The 23,677-nt window shown below is 42.2% G+C and overlaps 1 protein-coding gene and 1 pseudogene across 1 annotated transcript in view; one reads left to right on the top strand and one right to left on the bottom strand.

Annotated features, from left to right (window-relative positions):
- Znrf3 (zinc and ring finger 3) overlaps positions 1-23,677 on the top strand; it is a 166,264-nt gene that overhangs the window by 8,767 nt on the left and 133,820 nt on the right. The window lies entirely within an intron of this gene.
- Positions 2,465-2,738, bottom strand: LOC114613080 (annotated as a pseudogene).

The raw sequence follows: 23,677 nt of genomic DNA, 5'->3' as shown, positions 1-23,677 counted from the left end.
TTCTAAGTGACACTGTCAGTTATTGATGGGTAGATAGAGTCATGCATCAGAAAAACTGTGGGCTGAAAGAAACTTCTAGAAAAGTGGTTTCTCTTAAATATCTAGAAATTGTATGTATAGATCAGCTCTTAGTGAGAAAAGGAAACATCTGACAACACCAGGTCTTAGTCACAGTAGAGAAACAGCTAGCTCTTTCTTTGAAGAGTCAGGAACCCTTCAGCTCATAAGTCCCTATGGTATCACCCAGCCTGTGATGGACTGTGTAACCCTTTCTATCTCTGAAAGCTCTGAAGTTGAACTCTAACAGTGTGTTTCTTCAAATAGCCTGTGTTAGATGTCCATCACTGGACCCCAGGAACCTCATACTGTGTACTTGAACTAAGCTGCACTGGCTTTAATGTGAGTGAAGTTTTTTGGTTTTTGTTTTTCTTTTTTTCTCAGACCATTTCCTATCCTGCCAAGTGCAGATTTTGTCCCATCAGTCACAGCTGCTGCTTTGGGTGGGCTTTTCTTCACTCTCTGCCTGCACATGCACACACAACTCGCTCTCCTTCCTTCTTTTCTTTTCCCTCTTTCTTTCCCTCTTTCTTTCTTTCTTTCTTTCTTTCTTTCTTTCTTTCTTTCTTTCTTTCTTTCTTTCTTTCTTTCTTTCTTTCTTCCCCTTTGACAGTTTTATTGTAAGCCTCTAATTGGAACTTGCTATACAATCCTGACTTTACCCTTCCCTCTGAAGTTCTGGGATTATGGCATGCCCAACATTTGTTTTGGATTATCTTTCTTCCTTTCCTTATCTTCTCTACCTTTCTTTTCTTTCCTCCCATTTTTCTTTCCTTCCAGTACTGGGGATTAAATCTAGGACCTTTATGCTTAACTCTCAAACCCCTTTTGGAGTTCTATGAGAAGTCTTGGGGCCATTTGGCCTGTTTGTAGGGATCTTCTCCCCCAGTCCTTTTCTTATATATTTATATTATATGTTAGATATAATAATTATAATATTAATATATTTATATATAAATAAATGAATTATATAATGTATATATGAAAAAATATGAACATGCATGTGGGTTCCTGGTGTCCTCCAAGGTCAAACGTGGGTGTTAGGTTCTAGGAATTGAACCCAGTTCCTCTGTAAGAGCAACAAGTGCTCTTACAGCTGGCTAACTCTCCAGCCTTGTGTGTGTGTGTGGGGGGGGGGCGGTTTGTGGGGGGGTGGATCTGCTTATGTGTTTAGGTATCACTCTGTAATCCAGGCTGTGTTGGAATTTACAATGTAGTTCAGGTTGGCCTCAAACTCATGGTAATCCTGTTTCAGTCTCCCAAGATTTGGGATCACAGCTCAGGTCTTGCTTTCTTTTAGTTACAAGAAATTTGCTGAAAGTTGCTTGTAAATGTCACAACTCATTTCTTCTCTAGCATAAGGGAACTATGTGTGAGGATATACGAGGCTGGGCCTAAGCTCCCTTACAGTGCTCTTTCTAGAACAGTGTTCTACCTTGGTTCAGTTCCAGGAAATCTCTAATGAGCCTGGAGCTTTAGAGTCTCTAGTGCACTTCAACTTGTACTGCTCCTTTTTTTTTTTCTTTAAGAATACTTTATTTTATATATGTGAGTACACTGTAGCTGTCTTCAGACACACCAGAAGAGGGCATCAGATTCTATTACAGATGGCTGTGAGCCACCATGTGGTTGCTGGGAATTGAACTCAGGACCTCTGGAAGAGCAGTCAGTGCTCTTAACCTCTTAGCCATCTCTTCACCACCGACTTGTACTGTCATTATTATTCTTTTCTGGGAGTGAATTCTGCTCCAGAAGGTATTCTACCATTTAAGGGGGTCTTGGTTCCCAGAGCTTGTCCATACTTGACCCAAAATACTTTTCTTTGTACCTAATATGTATTTTTCTCTAAATGTATCAGCTTTATGGACACTCCCCCCCCCTCAACTATCACTCAGTACTCAGAAACTTGGCATCTTTTCACAAAGTACCTCAGTCTTAAAGTAGATGGTGAGCAGACAACAGCTAGTGGTTTGTAAAGAATGTTGCAAGCTTGATTAGCAAAACTTTCAAAGTAGAAATCAAGTTAGTTAACTAGGGGTTAAGTCACTGCAAAAAGTGTCCTCAGGATGATTTTTGGTTTGCCCTGTCTCTTAGTGACTTTATTTTCTCTACTTTTAAAGTTATATTTCTATTATTTTTTAATTATGTATACCCGTTGGTGTGTGTATATGAGTATATTATTTTTTAATTATGTGTACCCATTGGTGTGTGTTTATGAGTCTATGGAGGCTGAAGGTGTCAAATCCCCTGGAGCTAGTGAGCTGCCTGAGGTGGGTGCTGCCTGAGGTGGGTGCTGGGAACTGGGTAAGGGTCCCCTTCAAGAATAGTACATCTCTTTTTTTTTTTTTTTTCTCCTGTAAATTAACCTGTTTATTGCAGGGCAGGCAAGTCTCAGGCGGTAGGGCTTCTACTGGCCTTTCAGTTCCTTCAATCTTCTGATGGCAGACTTCACTGTGACTGCAGAGGTGGTAGGTCCAGGCCCCACCGGCCACTGTTTTCATGCAGGAGCCACAGTGCCAGATGCCAACAGCTCGTCTCTTCATCTTCGTCTTGCCACAGAAGGAGCAAGTGTACTTGGTGTGCTGGCTGATTTCAATTTTCTTCACCATTTTCTGGAGGGAGGCCCCATAGCGGGTCCCGTATTTCCCGATGATCCCAACCTTCTTGGTGCGTTTAGCCATGTCGCCAGAATCGAAGTCCAAGCCCAATAGTACATCTCTTAAAAGCTGCTGAGCCACCTCTGCAGGACTACCCTGTGATGCCTTAGTCTCCTTTCACTCCCTTACCTCCCTTTCCCACTATGTTTATCTTGCTGCAGTGACTTCTGAGCACAGTAGCCCTGGTCAGAATCCTTGATTGTTCTCTGAAGAATGGGTCCTGTACTTTCTTCCCATTGCCTTCCTGCTGAAGACATTGCTGTGTCAGCATTCCTGCTCCCTGACTTGCCTTTGATTCTTTTTACCCTCTCCCAGCTGCCATTTGAAACCAAAACTTCTAGTCCAGTCCATCGAGTGCTTTCTGATTCCTCTAGCATAGCCTTTGAGACAGAACATTCCATCCCTCTAGTGCTTTGCATGTACACCTTTAAGAAAATTACTGAACTAAAATGCCTCTAGGTCTAGTACTTTGGAATAGCATAGAAAGGAGAATGTTAGTGTAGGAAAAGACATCCTGTGACAGAGAACTGTCTATAATTGTAGAAACTATTGATAAGCAGTTTTCAGTCATGAGTGTGTCCTAGGCAATTCCAAATAGTTGGGATAGACCAGACTCATAAAATTTCACTCTACTAGATGTGAAAGCATTCTCCTGTGATCCTAGCATGAAGAAGGTTGAAAAAGAAGGATTATGAGTTGGGGCTAGCTTATGTCAAAACCAGTCAGCCAACAAAAACAAACCAACCAACCATCATCCAACCAAATAAAACCTCCACCTTGCTTGTGCTGTCTTTAACAGCCTCTACCTACTTCCAGCCTGGAATGTGACTGACTGCCTTGGGCATGTGTTGTGAACTTGTTAGAGAAACAAGCATTTAGCCTGACTCTAGACTTTAAGGATGTATTTATTTAAATTAGTATATTTTAGTGTCCCTGACTCACTAAACTTAAAAACAATAACAAAACCTGGTGCTTTGGGGAAACTGTTCTTGAGTGACCTGCCAGTAGCAGCTATATGTGAGTTCTTAAATATATGCTGTGTGTTCCTTCAAATAATTTTTGCCCCTTTGGAAGTTGTATCATATGCCTTGACAAAGGACGGTAGTTTTGTTCTTGAGGACTATATATTAGTCTTAGGTCTCAGTTTGATTGTTTTTACTCTGTGAGGTCTCTGTAATCCAAAAATTATGAAATTATTGCTTCATTGTACTTGTTGAGTGCTAAGGTTGTTGTTGTTTTGTCTCTTGCTGTTTTGTATGGGGTAGTGTGGGACACATGGATTCCAGTATCTTTAGGACTATTCCAGAAGTGATATACAGTGCTATATTTTACTTGTATTAGAGGATTTTCATGGCTGCTTTTCTGTGGCATATCTATTTCAGATATGTTCCAAAGCCCATCAATAAATGCTCCCCTTGCTCTAGTTATTAAATGAACAGATAAATACATGGTTTAGAAGTTTTGGTGTTACTAGATTTAAATGTCTAGGACATATATGTATTGGTTTGTGGTGTTGAATGTGCAGTGTGGATGATTTCAGGTTTCAGAGGCAGTGGTAGTTTTTGCATTTCCTGATTCTTATGTTTAAATTTGCAGTCTCAACATTTCATCACCATAGGCTCTCACATTTAATGAATATTTACGTTGAGCTGTATTCTATACGAATATGAAGGTTTTTTACTTGATTATAACTTGCTATATACTGTGGCCAAGAGTGCCCTACAGACAACAGAGTTGGCACACGTTTCAGTGTGCCAAGCCTCAGCGGATGTGGTTAGGGACCATGGTGACTGGCCTTGGTTGCTATGCCAACCTTGTTTTTTGGAAAGGGGAGACTCTAAAACAGTTCATGGTGTGGAGGCAGAATAGTTTTGGATATTTCAAGTTAAGTGATTCTTTTCAAAGAGATGTAGAAAACTGTAGAACTTTTGAATAGCAATTCAATTACTATTGTTATGTATATTTTTAATGTACTTGAATGTTTTGCCTGCATGTATGTCTGTGTACCATGTGCATGCCTGTTGCCTCTGGGGGTCAGAAGAGGATGTCAGAGCCCCTGGAACTGGAGTTACAGATGGTTGTGATCTACCATTGTAGGTGCTGAGAATTGAACACAGACCCTCTAGAAAGAGCAGCAATGTTCTTAACGGGTGAGCCATCATTCCAGCCCTGAAAGCCTTAGAATTCTCTTTTGCATACTTGATAGCATTAAATTAATTTTCTTTTGCAAGCTTGTTTTAATTAATTGTCTTTTTGTAAATCTGGGAATGATCTATATTAACTTTCTGATTAATGTGTAGTTTACATGTTGGGGTAAATGAAGAAGACTCTCTTATCTAATATTATGAACCCCTCCCTCCAGCCCCCCCATATCCCAATATCCTTGTTCTCTGGTACCTAATCTAGTGATGACTGACTGGGGAGAGGGAGTAGAATAAGAGAAAGGGTAGATGGGCTCTATCCCCCGCTGCTCCTTATTCTCACTTCTCCCCTTACCTCCTGTACCAGAAGGCCACCTTCTCTCCGTTCTCATGTGTTAGCAACCACCATGGCTGTAGTTTGAATGCTTTTGTTGTTCCTTTTGAGCTAGGGTCTCACTCTAGTCTGCCCTATGCAACACAGGCTGGCCTTGCATGTTGATCCTCCTGCCTCAGCCAGCCTAGTAGCTGGGATTGCAGACCTCTCCTACCAGGCCTGGCTATACATAGGATCTTATGTTTTCCTATCCTCAGCAGTTAGGAAAGCTAGTATTTGGGATAAACTACAAAGCAGATGGTGTTCTGCATGGCACTTCATGTCAGAGAGAATTGATCAGGCCTAGGAAACCAGATAGAATCTAAGAGTACAGGTAGGGAATTGGTTTGCTGGTTCCTCTCTTCAAGAGGCCTGACAGCCACTGGAGGCTGCACCCTGCCCAGGTTCAACAGCCTAGGCAGTTTGTCGTCGTGTGGAGGCCTTTGTCCTCAAGTCTCATCACTGCTTGGATTGGCCACATATAATCTTTGCTTGTTATAACAGAATCTACTCTGACACTATATTAGAATGAAACACCCTTCCCAAAGGGCCTTTGTGAGTATTACAAGAAAGCTATTTTGGGTTTAGGATGAGGACAGATGTGCAGAATATTCATTAATGTTGTGCAGTGCTCAGGCTGGGTGTCCTTGAGATGTTTCTCTCCCTGTGGGTGGTGTTGCACCTGTCTATACATTGTCACTTCCAAGTCTGCCTTGCCAATTCTTTTTTCTGAGGTTCCTTCCTAGAAAACCGGGGAACCATGTATGTAAAATGAGGAAATAGACACCGAGGAGACTGTCAGAGATTTAGTATCGAGTCTTGGCATCTGCTTTGTCTGCTTTGTCAAACTCTTTGTGCCAACTTTTGAACATAAGCTGACTGATGCATGGGATCCTCAGAATTCGGGAACATATTTTATATTATTTTGATTGTTTGAGACAGCTCTGACTGTCCTGGAACTCATAGAGATCCTCTTGCCTCTGCCTCTCGAGTGCTGGGATTAAAAGTGTGCCCTACCGTGCCCAGCTGAAAATATGTTTTTTGTTTGTTTGTTTTTTGTTTTGTTTTTCAAGACAGAATTTCTCTATGTAACAGCCCTAGCTGTCCTGGAACTTACTATGTAGACCAGGCTGGACTTTAACTCAGACATCTACTTGCCTCTGCCTCCTGAGTGCAGGGCTCACAGTGCTTGGATTAAAGGAATGCATCACTACTCCTGGTGAAAATACTTATTCTTAATCATTACTTGCAAATTAAGTTTTGGAGTTCAATCTGACTTGTATATAGAGTCTCTTTAGTTCTTGGTAACTATACAGTTAGCCAGCTGTATCTGAAGACTTGGAAGGAGGCTTACATCATCAGCACTAGTGTTAGACTAGTGTTAGACACTGTTAGACCAGTGTTTGTCAGGTTTCTTATATTGTGAGTTCTGTAGAGCACTGCAGTTATGTGGTTTTTTTGATAAAAGGAAAGTCTGCTCAGTGCATTGTCTGGGGTCAGACTGTCTGGTTATACATTCTTACACTGACTATTACTACTGTGATATTGCTTGACTTTTCCTGGAGAGTCTGTTTTTATTTTCCACTGTCACATAGGGCTACAACAGGCCAAAGAGATAATTCCACTCAATTCTAGCTTGGTGAACCAGTGAGTTTAATTGAACCACTTACAGAGGGTTATTTTCAAGAGCATGAACAACTTACAGGTATCTACACCACCAAGGAAGAATATTTCTGTTTGCTTATTGGTTTGGATTGGTTTGGGATGTGTGTGTGTGTGTGTGTGTGTGTGTGTGTGTGTGTGTGTTGGAGTTGTTAACTGCCTATATATTATTGAGGAGGGATGAGCCCACAGCCTCCTGTCCCTTTTGAGCCTTACAAGCCTCATGGCACTTCCTAATGAGGGGATGCTGGTGGCCCAACCTTGTGAAGAACTCATGTGATAATCACAGCTGCTTTGATATCAAGATGATTAGAAGAAGAACCCTGCAGCATGTAGAAGGTGGGCTTTGCTTCTCTAGATCTCTGTTTCTTCATCCTTCCAAGATTTGACTCAAGGATGACTTGAGTTACTCACAGTATGCAGTGGATGTTGAGTCAGGGTGAGAATGAAAATATCAGACATAGTTTTGAGACATTTTCCACATGTGCCTTACTTTTGTGCTATGGTTCCCAGTGGTTGATCATTTTTACTCAAGTCCAAAAGATAACACTGACTGAGGAGTGAACCCCCCCCCCCCCCAAATTTGGCAGGAATGCAATGTATCCTTTGTGCTTCCTTGTCTGTTGTTGCTGAGTCCTGAGATCTGCATTTGGTCTAAAGGAAAGCAGAGTGGTTGATTCTGCCCTGAGCACTGGGAGAGCTATGGTATATTGAGGCCACACTGTGAGCCTAATTATGTGGCATACACAAAATGACTTCAGCACTTGGTTCAGTCCAGCATGAAATTTGCCAAAGCAAATAGTTTATTAATCTTACCCTTCCCCCCCAAATTAGACACATTGACTTTTTCTAAAAATGGGAATGATTGGAGTGTATTGTGGGCTTTTAAAATCTCCCCTTCTCTCTCTGTCCTCTACTCCCATCCTCAAAGGCAAGCAGTGTATTCCTCTCCTTGAATGGGGAAGGTGATTTGTATTACTGCCTACCTACCTCTTCTCACATTTTTGAAACTAGGTGATGGAAAGATAGCCTGTAAAGGGTGTGTAGATTTTAAGACAGGGTCTCTTGTAGCTCAGACTGGCCTTGAACTTGCTATGTAGCGGAGGATGACCTTAAACTATTGATCCTCTTGCCGCCACTCCTAAGTGCTGGGATTAGAGGTGTGCTTCACCCATGCGTCACTCATTCTTTTCAAGGCCAAAGAAAGGGTCTGCTGTTAGAATGAAACTTTACTGACTGGGAATTCTTGGGATTCTGATTGAGGCTATGTGCAAGGAAAACTGTTGGGTGACTTCTGTTAGAGACCTTGAATGTGACTGGGAGGATCAGCTATAATTTTGTGTGTAGTTAGGGAATAAGTGATGTCAGCAGGGCTTCCTACCTGATACTCTGAATTTGTCCACAAAGTCTGCTGGGTTAAGGGTTCATTCATACCCACAGGGTTCATTCATACCCAGTATCACAATTTGTTCCTATCTAGATGAGAAAAAAACTGCCTCTAAACAACCATCCAGCCTTACCTTACTTCACTCCAGAATACAGTTCTCATGTAGCTTCTGCCTGTTGTGCCTAGGCTGACCTGTTGAGAGTTATCAGCTTTGAAGTCCTGAGGTGCCATTTTAATACTTTCTTTACGGTGGAGGTTTTGAGAGCAATTTAACTAGATTCTGGAGGGAGCTTACTTTACAGCATTCTTAAGAGCTCCTACAATCTTGAAAGAGTTAAACTCTAATTAGCTCATTCCTAAGGTATTTAATGCCCTTATTAAAACTCAACTGCTTGTTCACTTTTTTCTTTAGTGAATCAGATTTCTTGAGGAGCTGAGCCCTCTCTCCTCAGATCACAGGCTCACATGTTGAAGCTGGCAGTGCTAGAGGCTAGTTCCTATCTGTGTGACAGCATTTTTAATTTAACAGGACTGCCTTTGATGTTCCTAAATATTTATAGGCAGCTTTAGATCATTTCAGTATGTGCTTTCTTTTTTTCTCTTCTTCTGTCTTGCTCTAAAAAAAAAAAAAAACTGGAGCAAAAGTTATTCCTCATGCAACAGCTTTCATTTTATCCTGCTGGTTTATTTTTGCTTGCTTTGCAGCCTTGATGAAGACTCTGGCTGCCTTCACATATAGGAGGCCAATTCTTCTTATCTCTTCAGTAAAGACCATCCCTCTGTATTAAGTCCACTTGAAATTGCTTGAGGCACTTCTGTTTGTCCCTTGACTTTTTTTGTTTGTCCCTTGACCTTCTAAATTCAGAGTTTCTTTTGGGAATCTGTTTTCTGGTAACCTGGAAGCATTCAGATTGGTGTGGTGCCTTGTGCAGTTTTTGTGGAAGATGATCAGTGGCCATGTCTTGCTCTTCCTGCCTGCATTGTCTGAATCTCCAGAAGGTGTGACTTGTAATGGACCCTTGGAGATTATGGTCTCTTGATTGTAGAATTGCTTCTTGTGGCTGTACTAGACTTGTTGTCTAAAATACTAGGGAATCAAAGATTTAAGACTCAGGAATGGGATAAACAAGGATATAATGTAGAGACTTGTTAAGCCACTAAGAAAAATAAAGAAACTTTGTACCAATGAAAACATGTGGCAGAGAGAGAGGACAGCAGCCTGTCAATGTAGGCTCAGGTAAACATTTTGCTTGTTAAACAATCCAAGTTTTTGAACTCTTGGCTCTCGGTTACTTACCTGGCTGGGACAGGCAGAAACTGGGACTTCATGACTTCCTTCAGCACTGCTGGCTCTGCCTGCTACTACATGGTAGCTTTGTGGGTCTGAAGGTCAAGTACGTGGTTGATGAAATAGATGTTTGAATGAATGGATGCTCTGTTAAGACATTGTCCCTGGGCTTTTACACTGTGTCCCCAGATCCTCAGGAGGATTCTGAATGATGAAGTTTACTCCCATGATTTTGGATGAGAACACCAAAGGGCAGTGTGGTTTAACATAGCTGAAACTAGAGCTGGAACTCAGGACTGTGTAGCCTTACTGCATGGTAGTTCTGGGTAGGTGTATACAGTGGTGGTCTGCTAGGCTCTTATGGGTAGGTGTATACAGTGGTGGTCTGCTAGGCTCTTACAGGTTTTAAAAGAGAAGAAGAAAAAAAAAACCCTTGAGTCTGAAATCTGTGTGTTATGTTCTGATCAGAGCTGACAGGTTTTTGCCATATAACAGCCACACTGGTGCCAGATAGGTGTTTGCTGGCTTTGCCAATGCCAGCAGGATGACCTTGGCCAGGTCTTCCAGCCTCTGTGAACTGTTTTCCTATCAGTGGCATGGGCCATTTAGCTTCTACCTCAAAAGAATTATTAAGCTTAAATGAAATAATACATTAGTGACTTGGTGTTACCAAATTGTCATTGTTTGAAAGAGTTGATAGTCCTGTGGGAGGACAGGTAAATCAGTCATTAGAAGACACCATGGCAGCTAAAGCTGGGAGGTCTGTCGTTTACAACAGGGACCCAGGACAGAGGCACTGATACAGAGCTTTATATCATCTTTAAACAGATGCTTTTGAGGCCTCCTTGAAGCCAGATGATGCTAGGTGGGACCATCCTGTTGGTTGTGTGTCCCCCCAATCACCCTGCCCATTTCCCTCTTAGGAGAATTTGAGCTGAAATGTTAATTGCTACCTGAAGAAAAATTTCCTGAAGTGAAATAAAACCCTAAGGTGCCAAATAGCACAGATACACTTTAGTAATAGTTTATCTTGTATGGCCCTGTGCTATTCTTCAACTATTTAATCTTATCTAATTTCTCTTAAATTTTCTAGTCTCTTCTATATAAGAACCTTCCAGTACTTGAGAATGTACTAGAAACTTGCCAAGGGAGCAGGTGGTGACAGTTTGGTTCCCCACAGTGCCCAGATGGTGTCCGTGCTTTCTCATAGTCTGGCTCCATGGGGATTTGTTGATAAGATTTTGCTTTGATTTGATTTTCCCACCAGCACCATGTTCAGATTCAGTTACACCCTGTCGCTGTTTTCATTTCAAGGCTCCACAGTTTCAGTCATTGACAATGCTGACACACAGGCCCTGTGCTGTATCCCTGGCCTCAGTGCACACAGTGAGATGGCTGCAGGATAGATTGGACCAATTTCAGTATACTTTTAATTTGTTCAGTTGATTGGGAACATATTTAATCTAGACCAGAAGACACATGAAAATCAATTGCTGTTATTTCTGTAAGCTCCCTAAAATAGACTTAAGGTCATTTTTATGCCTTTCCTGTACAGTTGGAAAGCTAGAGAACAACTTTGAAATAGTATTGTCTACTGTGCAAGTCTGTCAGAGTAGATAATGTGGCTATCACTAACTAGTAACATTTGAGTTAAAAAACAAAACAAAACCAAGAGGATTTACTTAGTACCACAGGGGTGTGGAAGAATTTGCATTTCTTTCTCTTTTAAAGATTGTCTTGTTTTTCCAAGATAGGGCTTCTCTATGTAGCCCTTGCTGTCCTGGAGCTTACTCTGTAGACTAGGCTGGCCTTGAACGTAAAGATCTGCCTGCCTCTGCCTCCCAAGTTCTGGGATGGAAGATGTGCACCACCACACCTGGCTAAAGATTTATTATTTTAAATTATGTGAATATTTGTGTTTGTGGCCACTAGTGCATGTGACCATAGAGGGAGTCAGATTCTCTTAAAGCTGGAGATAGGAGCATTTGTGAGCCACCTGATATTGGGTACTAGGAATCGATCTCAGGTCCTGGAAAAGCAGTATATGCTCATATACACTGAGCCATATCTCCAACCTCTGAGGTTTGCATTTACAGTGATATGTACAGAGTATCATTTTGCCCTATGTCCTGAAGTACCTCTGTGCCTGTGTGCACCCATCCCCCCAAAGTAGTAACAGAAGCAAAATCCTTTCTGCGTTACCCCTCTTCATGCTTAGCTGGATTGTTGGCTGTTCTATCAGTTGGGTGTAGTTTGTGTTTGCTGAAGAGAAGGGAAGGGCTTGCATTCATAGTATAATGATTGTGCTTGCTTTCCACTTAGGTTTAAAGCTTGGTGATTCATTTTGTCTTTGTGGGAGCAGAGATGAAGCTGGTGGCATAGTGTACAGATCACTGGTCCCAAGCCTAGTATCTTAGTTGATATTTTTAAATGAAAATGATTTTTTTTTTTGAGTTTTGAATTGTTTTCTAAAGCTCTGCTAAAGGCTTCTGTGCTCTTAACTCTTTGTGGAAATTTGCCAGTTGGGACCAGGCAGCAACTGGAGCCATCAGCTTTGAGGCTGGGACCCTTCCTAAGAGGTTCTGTGTATCAGTTCCACTCTGCATGCATTTTCCATTTAGATCCTTTAGACCCGGAGGATTTTTGTGAAAATCCTCAAACCAAACCAAAACTCACCCTAGCAGGTATAGAGTAGTTTTTTTTTTTTTTTTTTTTTTTTTTTTTAATTGGATCTGTATGCTTGCGTTCTTAGAGAGATGCAGTTCTCAGGGGAGAAGAGAGCACCTTTACTGGAGCTATGCACTTTCCTCATTTGTGGAATCCTCTGTTTGTTTAGATCTGAAAGACAGGAAGAAAGCAAAGTAACATTTCTTTCTTCTCTTTGTGGATGAAAGCTATCTTGAGTCTTCAGTATGGTCTGCCTTGTAGTGTATTATTTGGATACAAAGATAGGAGATTTGCAGCAGCCTGGGTGTTTCAAGGTATGTCTGGCCTCACTGTTCTGAGCCCCAACCCTAATGACCTCTTTCTTAGAGAAGGTTCATGAGTGTAGAGCTTGTGGTTTTCTGAATAGTGCTCATGGCATGGTTGGTCTCTTTTTTGGGTATCTTCTGGAGTTGGCTGATTAGTCATTGGAGAAAAGATACGAACTTTAGGTGGTTGCAGTGTTATTTACAGAGGCATGAGTGCTACATGCCTAATGCCAAGAATGTGTCTAGAAACCAGAGAATGGTCCTGGGCTATGCCCCATTTAAGGAAGGCCTGTTCTTGGATTTGCCCCTGATACCCCACTTCCTTTGCTGAGATCCAGGCTGGGTTGGCACTCAGTTGGCACTTGGGCTTATTTTTGCTGTGTATATCAGAGTCATCTGGTATGGATAAGCTTAGGGCAAAGCAGGAGAAAGGAAAGACCATGTGAAGCATGGCCAGAATCATGACAGTGAAATGAAACCTAAGGGTGAACCAGCTCTTCTCTCTTGATCCTCTGTTCTGCCATCTGTAGACTGGCAGGCATGTGGCCTTAAGTCAGGGTCCTGCCAGGAGTAGGGGATCTATAGATGGATTTCATCTAAGTGAGAGAGAGCACCTAACTAGAGAGGGAGGAGGACACATAGCTTAGAAGGTAGGGATAGCTATGAGTACAACCAGGCAGAGGTGAATACCTCAGGCAGAAAACAGATGGCATCCATGCTTAGTGCTAGAGTTTTGATGGCTTGACCTCCCTCCTGCCCCATGTTCTACAGCAGCAGTGTGCAGGGGCTGTTCTAGCACTTACTCCTATGAAGAAAAGAATTTGGAATGTCAGGGAGTCACGTTCTTGTGACAGCCCTAAATTCACTTTATTAAAGATAAATAGGACAGCTTTGGCTTCTAGTGTTATTTGTAACAAATTGCTCTCTACTTGTACACTTAGCCATTCACATCACCTTGGGAGAAAATTGTTGTTGTGGCATTTGACCTTAAGACTCAACTTATTTTCTGAGGTTTTGAAAATAGACCAGGAGAGTGTGGAGACTTCTGGAGAGCAGTTCATCAGGCATCTTTTAAGTTCTGCTCCTCACTCTTCAGTTTGGGATTTCAGTGGACAAACCTTGGTTTTAGCAGAGAGCTTGTGTAAGCATGTCCCATCCCCAGTCTTAGAATTAGGCAATAGAGTGATAGGCTGGTTTGGACATTTTTCTGGTTATTGATGGTGTTACTGTGGTTTCTCCAAACTGAATGAGAATTTTTTTTTTTTTTTTTAATACAGCTAGTGAGCCAAATGAGCCACACTGGGATAAACTCTGTTTGTTTACAAATTATGTAAGAGAAGGACTCGCCATTAAATTCTTCTGAGCCAGAATTTCTATCCCTCTTCAAAGTTGTAATCAAACTAAACAAACACTCTCCTGCAGGAGAAACAGGAGCAGATGCTCCTGGGAGGCCTTCAGCAACTGTGGAATGTTTAAAGTAGAAACACGTAACCAAGGTGGAGCTGTTCCAGAAACAGTGCTTGTTCGAGCCAGAACCAAAGCACGTGTCAGCTTTTTTATTTAGGGCAAGAGGTGCAGAATGAACCAGGCCAGTGCAGGCAGAGTTTTCCTCAGAATGTTTAACTGGGTTTTCTTACCCTGCTTCTCACAGTGTTAGCTCCACTGGATCTTACTTTCCTTTTGCCTACTCCTTTTTTTCCCCTTAAAAAAACAAAACAAAACAACAAAAAAGAATTCCTAAAACCTTAATTATTATCTCTTATTTTTTAGGTGTATTGGATTACAGTTGATCCTTATCTTTTAACTGTGCTAGATTACAGTTGGGAGTCTAAAAGCTCCATTCTCACAGGGTTATTCAGGGAAGTGAGGTGGAAGCTTTCCTGGCCTTTGCTAGTGTCTCAGTGAGCCTTCGAGACTTAGTTCTTTTGGGCATGGGCAAAGACTTCTAGGCTCAAGGACATAATTTTCTAGCTTTCACTAACTTGGATCTTTACTGAGTGCCTTGATTTAAGATTAATTCATTTTTATTCGTGTGTGTGTGTGTGTGTGTGTGTGTGTGTATCTGCCATATGAGTGCAGGTGCCCACAGGGCCAGAACAGGGTGTCAGATCCCCTCACATAAGAGTTACAGGCAGTTTTGAGTCTCAGGACTTTGGTTCTAGGAACCAAACTTGGGTCCTGAAAGAACAGTATGTGCTCTACGGAGCCATTCTCTTCCCATCCTGAAGTGGCTTGATTTAGTTTGGCTTGGAAAATTATAAAATTTCAGGACACCAGTATCTAAATAGATGTGTACTTTTTTTGTTTGTATTTTTGAGACAGAGTCTCTATGTAGTCTTGGCTATCATAGAGTTCACTGACCTTGAACTCAAGAGATCTGCCCCTGCCTCCCTAGTGCTGGGATTAAAAGTGTATTCTACAAGGCCCACTCTTGATGTGTACTTTCTAAGCCATGAGTAGGTTTCTGTGAAGTGTGCCCAAGATGAGCTTTTCTCAAGGTATCTTCTAAAAGACACCAAACACTGCAGAATGATCTAGGGTGAAAGGATTTTATGAACTCACTTTGAGAAATGATGTTTATTATAGTTCCCTAAAAGTCCTACTGGAGAAAAAAAAATCTGTTTAATCTGGGATCACTCAAATATACTTGATCACAAAACTTTTTCTTAAAGGACCTAAAGGACTTGGGAAGATTCTGTACTATGTACCTAGTAATGTTAAACTGGTTAAGGGTTTGTGCCTGTTGGATTATGAGTAGAATAGGCCAAGAGGATATCTTCTTCTACCTTAAAGGCCCTGGGATATATAGTCACCACCAGCTAGAAAGAACCAAGGGCACACCTTTCGAAGATGATGGGAGTGCTTTTTCATTTCAACTCAGCAGATCATGATCTTTGTGAGTGATGATATGCAAGGAATTAGAAGCCATGCCATACAAGACCATATGATATTACCCTAAAGTGATCCTAGCCCTGGACTCAGGAAACTTGTTCTGTGGCACTTTGAGGGATGGAGATAGCAAGAAGCAGAGGTGGCCTTTATTGTGACAACTTAGCAAGCTGTTTTCAGGTTGTATGTATGTGTGAGTGCACTCACGATAACCTGTAAGGATCACTGGCTGATATTCAAGCCTCACTTTGTTGGGTTACCATCTTGAGGTTGGTTGGTGTGGCTGTGTTTCCCAAATTTACTTTCATACTGTAAGTTTGGTGGTCTGTTTCTCAGGTCCAGCTACCTTGGAGGTGCTAGGCTGAATTGAATGGATGCATTTCCCAGACTTGTCTACCTTAGTGCATGAAATTTGGAAAGAGTATATGGCACAAACTTGGCTAGATTAGATATTCTTCTCTAAGGCTCAAAGGGGATAAACTCTGAGGTGAGAAGTTTAAATTCTTCTCCAACTAAGTCCTGTATTTAATCGAGTGTTGACTTAGTGTGCACCCCCTTATTTTTGAGTCAGGGTTTCACTGTAGCCTTTGCTAGACTGGACTGGGCTGACATCACACTTACAGAGAGCTGCTTGTCTCTGCCTCCCAAGTGTTGGGAACATTAAAGGTGTACACCACACTCATATTATTCCTCCTCACTCTCCTCCCCCCACCTCCAGGGATATCAGCAGCAGCTGACTCCCCAGAGCTCTGTTTCTTTACAGGATGTCTATGTTCCCCCTCACCATCTCTTATTTGCAGAGAGCTGATTGTTACAAAGCTTTCCTCCCATCTCTCCACCCCCAAGTAGAATTAAATGTTTCATTATCCCACAGCTACCTCCTAGTGTGTATTTTAGGGCAGGCATAGCAAGTAGTGCAGACTGGGTAGGTTGAAAATCAGGCACATTTATTTTTTTTTACAGTTCTGGAGGCCAGAAGTCCAGGAATAGGGTGATGGCAGAGTTGGTTTCTTCTGGCTTCTTCCATGGCTTAGAAGATGAGAGCTGTATTATTACTAGTTATTCTTCTATCACACCACTGACCAGAGTGATATGCTGGCTTTTTCTACTCTTATCTTTTCTTCAGTCTGGAGTACCGAGTCCATGGATGGTGCCATCTGTGTCCAATGTGGACTTTCTCTCTTCCTTTAATCCTTTTTAGAAACACTAGTATGACACATCTATCTATCTATCTATCTATCTATCTATCTATCTATCTATCTATCTATCTGCCTTGTCAGTCTCCTAGATACTTCTAAATTCAGTCAAGTTGATAATTAAAGCTAATCAGATAGGAGTTTGACTGTTTTCCTATGATCTGTCCTCTAACTGTGCAGATTTTCCTTCTATAAACACTGCAATCACTATAGCTAGAGAGATGGTTCAGTGGTTAAGGGCTCAGACTGTTGCAGAGGACCTCAATTCCAAGTGGCCATATCAGATGTAACTCTAGTTTGTGGTGAGATGATCTGATGCTACTAGTACCCATGGACACCTGCAAACAAACAAATATTTACACACAGACAAACAAATATGCTCATAATTAAAAAAATAAGACTATCTCGACTATTCTAGCTTCACTGTCTCTTTAAGACCCTATCCTCAAATAGTCATGTTCTCAGATGCTAGGAGACCTTCATATTAATTTTGTTTGTTGTTTTTTTGAGACAGTGTCCCTCTATGTAGCCCTGTCTGTCCTAGAACTCTGTATGTAGGCAGGGCTGGCATCATATTCACAGAGATCTGCCTGCTTCTGCCTCTCAGGAGGCAGTGCTGTTATGAGAGGCATTTACCATCATGTTTGGCTTCATACTAATTAATTCTGAAATACAGTTTAACCTCAACAGTCACTAAGGCATGATGAGCCTTCAGGCTTTTGAAGGTCCTGAACCCTCTCTTTTCATCAATAAAATCAGTAAGATTGGTTTCTCATTGCTGAGTGTACCAAGTTCTTTCTGTTCTTCATAGGAGATGGTTTTGGGATTCCTCCTCATTTTGAAACTGGGACTTTGTTTAGTTGAGGAAGGACCATGGACTGTTTGATATGGTCAATATAATAACCCTTTTAATGTTCTACCCCACAGCAAGAAGACATTTTAGTGACATCTGGAGGAAGGGAGATACATTGTTTGGGGTACAGGGTTTGAGTTGCATCTATCACCTTCACTTGCCTGAATTTGTGTGACCACTAACAGATGACTTGCAGTATGGGACGGTTGAAGTCATCCCCCGTAGCATTGCCCAGCAGCCTTGAGCCTGATGCTGACTGGGGATTTCTGACCAAGGCATCTGTGTTTAGAGTAAAGCACCCAAAGCCACATTCACTCACCACTCATCTGCCTTCCTCATAGTCTTCGGTTTTAGGAAATCTTTGGGGATAGTTACTTTAAAAGAACAAATGAGTGTAGAGTTTTTTGTTTTGTTTTAAAGTCCGATTGTGTCTGGAGAGCTTAAAAGTCAGTTACTGAGCATAACTTTTTAGTTACATAGTTTTATGCCAAACTTTAATGTAATTAGATTCAATACTATAAGGTTACCTCTTTATTTTGGGGAATAGTTTACTTTCATTACCCATCTTCTCTGTTAGAAATTATCAAAAGGTTCTTCTTTGTTCTTTATACTAAGAGTAAAGTTCAGAAGAAAGTTTGTTGAATGGCTAAATGAATCCTCTTAATTACCTTGTGTATATTTAAGGAGGGATATCCTTGTGGTTTAGAAGCCTAAATGAAACAGAAACAGCAACATAAGGACATAAGGTTTAGGAATTAGTTTCTCCCCCCCACCCCAAACACACACACACACACACACACACACACACACACACACACACACACGCTAGGGATACAACCCAGAGCCAGGGCAAAGCTCAGTGCTTTACCACTGAGCTATACTCCCATTCCCTTGCTGTTGAATTGTGTGGAATGTCCATAAAAACAGACTTGGTGCTCTACTGCTAACCCGTAGTTTGGAAATCCTGATTGATAGTTTGAACAGTCTTTCTCCCCTTCTTGTAGTGTCATGAGATTGAATGCAACACTCTTGGAGTAACAGTCTTTGAAGATGCTTTGACTGCACTGCCATGGATTTCCAAATTCTAGCCCTTTGAACCCCAGAGCCCCGTCCCCTGCTACCCCCAGCTGTTAGGCCCCCTCTCTTCTGGAGGCCTGACAGCATTAAAAACACCAGCTATTTATAGCTTACTTTTCAGTCTCAGTAAATTATAGGCTGCCTTTGCCAGTGGGATGGGGCTAACATTCATCTGCTGTCACTGATTACCTAGTAGCATCAGCCAGGTGACAGGAGGTGGCCCCCACCTGAGTATTTCTGAGGTCTCACCTGGTACTATACAGAATACTGCGGCTTGGTGAAATGATGGAAGTTTCTGTTAGAGTCCATAGTCTTTGTGATAGAGTGGTGGCAATTAAAAAAAAAAGAAAAAGAAAAAGAGGAGAGATAGCAAGATAAATGTATTCTTGACAGAGGCCCAGGCTGGTTTCACTGCCAACTTCAAACTCACAGACTTAAGTTGTGGCTGTGTATGTAACTCAGTTGGTAGAGTGCTTTCCTAACACGTACAAAGGGCCAGACATGGTGGCAAATGACTGTAATCCTAAAACTCAGAAAATGGGAAGGCGGGGATCAGAAGTTGAAGATGGGGCCAGAAAGTTGATGAAGAGGTTGAGTTCATCCTTGTTACATAAAGAGTTTGAGGCCAGCTTGGGCATCATGAGACTTTGTCTCAGAAAAAAAAGATGGAGGATGACTTAATTCACTAGTAAACTGGGGAGTGTCCTGTGCAGTGTTTGTTTCGGGGGAGGATCCTCAAAATTCAGCAAAGTAACTGAATTCTGTTTTAAATGTGGGTCAAGTAATCTGTACAGCAATGGATATTAAGAGTATGTGAAGGCTCTGAGGAAGGCCCTCAGGCCTAGAGTCTTCTGTCAGCCAAATCCTGGCATACCTAACACTGGGAGGGGTAGCCCCTCCACCAGACACTGTTTAGAAAGGGCTTGTTTTTGGAAGGCTGTTGAAGCTGTATTGCCCAATGATGCCACACCAGATCAGACGTCAGGGAGCAGGTTTTGTCCCAGTAGCTTTTTGATCTCCACAGTTCTTAGAATGGCTCAGGGAAGGCTCAGGCAGCAAAAGAGGTCTGTGTGTTTAGCTGGAGTTTCTACTGAAGTGCTAACTGCTGCGTTTTTTGACCTTCTAGCCTAAGAGGGTATTTATAACTAGCTGTTTGTATGCTTAGAGGAGCCTAGGCCCTGCCTTTCTGTAGTGATTTAATAACTGTGCCCTTGGTGTGGTCTGAAAGGGCAGGCCTGATGAGTGTGGGGACTCATGACCTGCTCCCCATGAACTTGTCCTCCTACCCTCCATCCTGCCAGGCCAGCAGCCCTTTCAGGGTTAATTTCTCTGCTTTGGAAGCAGCTGGCCAGTTTACACTCCTCCCTGGGCTGTACAAAAATACTTCCTTTGAAGTGTTAGGAGATGCGGTGAAGGGTAAAACCTGGTGAAGAATAAAATCTGGAGTGGGGCTCAAATGCACTTCTCTCCCAGGGAGTTTGCTGAGGAACAGATTGCTCAGCCTTCATCTGTATCTCTCAGGCAGAGTATTTCCCCTGCTGTAATTTACAGCTTTGAGTTTTAGTTTCATGCTCCTACCCTCATGTGTTCTTTTTCCACGAAGACATATTTCCTACCAAGAGGGATAGTTAGGATGCAGCCACCAGCTTACTTGGTAGCTGGAATCCTTCTGAAGGCCCTCTCTCTGGGGACTGTTCCATCCCTCCCTGTGGGAGTGATGATACCTTGGAGTATGATGTGAAGTTCTAATGCAGCCAGCCCTGTTTGTGCTTCCTTCTGGGGAAGGAGAGCTGTCATGGATCCTATCTCTGTTTCAGGTGTAAGGCTAGTAATGTAAATGAGCGTTGACCTCAGAGGCAGAAAGTTTCACTTTTATCTTGGATTTCCCTTTGGTAAAATGGTGTCAGCTGCAAGGGTGTTGCAAGGATCTGTGGAAATACTAAGGTAGGGGCCTTGAAAGTGCAGGACAGTTTCTCTAATGTAGGCTTGCTAAGGAGCAGAAATGGCATTTAGGATAAAGAGGCCAAAGAGAATGCCAGAGCAGAAATGACACAGAACAAGGCTTGAATGTCTTCTTAATCCCTGAGTATTTGCAGCCGAGGGGTTGGGCAAGAGCTGGAGGAAAGGCAGCTGTTATATTCTGAAGAAGAATGCCAACCTGCTGCTTTCCACAAAGTGGGACACACAGATTCCTTCTGAACCTGGGTTGCTGTCCTTTCTTCCCTTGAAGATGTCCTCATTGGATTTCTAACATCTTACAAGGCTTCCTATGTCTCTCAGACAAGGAATGAGGCCCACAGACTTAAAAATAATTCCATGTGGCTTGCATTTATTGCTGATTTTTGCCATGTATTGTGTTAAACAGCAGCATGAATGACCTCATTTATTCCATCCTATAACAGCCCAGGGCTGCTATTCTTGTTTAGTTTCTATTGTACAAGGATTGGAAAAGAGACCCCCATCACACTGACTAGAACTTTACTTTTTTGTTTTTATTTTGTTTTGTTTGTTTGTGTGTTTTGAGACAGAGTCTCATTACTTAGCTGTGGCTGGCCTTAAACTCGCCAGCCTCCTGAATGCTAGGATTTCAAGAGTGTGCCACATTTTTAGCCCTTTATTCATAATAAAATAGAAGCTGTAATAAGTGATGGAGGTGAAATTTCATTTTGTGCTCCAGACTTGTTCAAGAGTTGTTTTTAGGGGAAGAAGTGGAACATTGATGACCTCTGTTTGTTCAGGCCAATTTGTCAGGTTCATCAGTTGGCTTATTGATCCATTTGTATTTGAATAAACACAAATGAAAACTAGTTTTCTATAGGAATGCCTTTTCTCTCCTTCTGACTCTAGTTGACTGTGACTTCCTGGTTGAAGGTCTGGGGTGTTGAGGGTAGACAGGTAGCCTGTGCCTTCAATATAAGCTATGGCCTTTCCTTAGCCTGGAACCAGAGTTTGCATGTCTTTCAAAGGGAGTTTAGAGCTTTCCTTGACCCTCCTTCGCTCCTGAGGGGTATGGAGGTGAGGGTGGGGGACTGGGAAAGTTAGACGGATTTGCCCTTACTCACACATGGGGCCTGACCCTGGGCCAGACTGGCAGGTTCTCAGTGTACTGGCTACATGCCTCCTTCTCACCTGAATTTAACATAGGGGAAAAGATGAAAGGACTAGAAATGACAAGTCAGGAACAGGAGGGCTCTCATTTGCAAACTGTTTCTTTTCATCTTCACTCCTTTGTTTCTTTAAACGCATAGCAAGGGACTCCCTCCCAAAACTGGTAGCCCAAGCACATGACTCCCTCTAGTTCACTGAGGGGCAGCCACTTCTCCTTTAAGCAGGAAGACTTTCTACTCCAAGTGATCCAATTTTCTTTAGGCCCCTGGATCCCCTCTTCTGTCTGTTGTTCTGCTGCCAGATATCACATTGTCTTTACAGGTTTCTGAGAGAGAGCCTTTTACTGATTATAGGATGGGGTCTATACACTGCCTTACCTTCATATTCTAAATCTCTTGGCTGTTTGCTTTGTCAGTCATCTTTACATGTGTTTAGTGTCCTGCAGACCTCTCACCCAGTCAGTGGTCTTTGATCACTTTCTGCCCCTCTTTCTAGGCTGTAGCTGCCACCTCCAGGAAGCTACTTGGAGCTCATTACAGTAGAATTGTCTCTGCCATCTCTGAACTTGTAACAACCTTGCCTGGCTACTCATTTGACATTTAATAGTATATTATTTTGTGTTGTTTAATTTATAGGTATGGTAATCACCTTTAGCTGTTGTGAGGACATACTTTGTTTTCTTGACCCTTCCTTTTAGTTTGTGTTATGTGCCCTGCCTTTTGCCCTATGTGTCTGAGATCTGGCCTTGAACATACCTAGTAGTGCTGTCTCATGTCCTTTTCCAGTCCTCTTCTTTGTCTGATGTGTATGTGGCATGTTCTGTTGCACCTGAGGAAAGAACTGCGCTTGCTTTCCTTTTCTTTTGACACTTTTTTTTAAATATTGGTTTTATTTTATTTTTTTAAAGATTTATTTATTTATTTATTTTATGAGTACAGTGTACACTGTCGCTGTCTTCGGACACACCAGAATAGGGCATCCAATCTCATTACGGATGGTTGTGAGCCACCATGTGGTTGCTGGGATTTGAACTCAGGACCTCTGGAAGAGCAGTCAGTGCTCTTAACCGCTGAGCCATCTCTCCAGCCCTGACACTTTTTTCTCTTTTATCCTCCTGTGTCAGGTGTTTATCAGAGGAAGTGCCAACATTAGTAGCTCTTGATTTAAAAATGTAGAAACAAGCTTAGAGAGGTTAGTCTTCTTACTCAAGACCACATAGCTAATCATTGGAGCAAAGTTGACCTTGTGGTGCAGCCCAAGGATGTGCCATGTCCCATGCTGGCTCCTTATGTTGGTATTAGGAATCCACTGGCTTGTCAAGTACTGCAACTCTTAGGAAAGGAGTTATCCAAGTAAAGTGACAACTTAGTGTTCTTCCAGGAGTCATTTCTAATCTGGTTCCCACAGAGCTGATTGTAGGACCTTCTCTCTGTTGTCCATTCATGGGCAGTTCTCTTCATGGATGGGTACCCCAAAGGGAAGAGTTGTGAAGATGTGACAGTGATCCTCCTATGCTCTACAGGGACTGCACAGGAAAACTGGACTCAGTAGACTACATACTCTTTATTTTCTACTAGCAGGACAGGGATACAGTAGGAATGTCATGAAATCTACCCTCACCATCCTTCATCTAGTTTCAAAGTACTAAAAGATCTGTGAGGAAATTGGGTGTGGTGATTCATCCCTGTAATCTTAGTGCTGCTGGGAGGCTAAGGTAGGAGGCTTAAGGTAGGAAGTCTAATGCCAGCCTGTGCTTCATAGGGAGACTATGTCTTAGATTGCGAAGGGTAAAGCTAGAAGAGTTAGAAGTTATAGTCATTTTCAGGCTCTCATTTGTAGGACGTAGTTGCACCAATGTATACTAAAGAAAGCTGTAGGGCACTTAAGTGGACCTGTCAAGCCTGGCTGGCTCAGTTTGTCTCATTCCTGTATTATTTTCAAGTAAAGTCAGCCATATGTGTGTGTGTGTATGTATGTGTGTGTGTGTGTGCGTGTGTGTGTGTGTGTGTGTGTGTGT

This window comes from Grammomys surdaster, unplaced genomic scaffold, assembly GCF_004785775.1.
Source record: "Grammomys surdaster isolate TR1022 unplaced genomic scaffold, NIH_TR_1.0 126187, whole genome shotgun sequence".
Taxonomy (NCBI): Eukaryota; Metazoa; Chordata; class Mammalia; order Rodentia; family Muridae; genus Grammomys; species Grammomys surdaster.
This window is presented reverse-complemented; position numbering and strand designations above follow the sequence as displayed.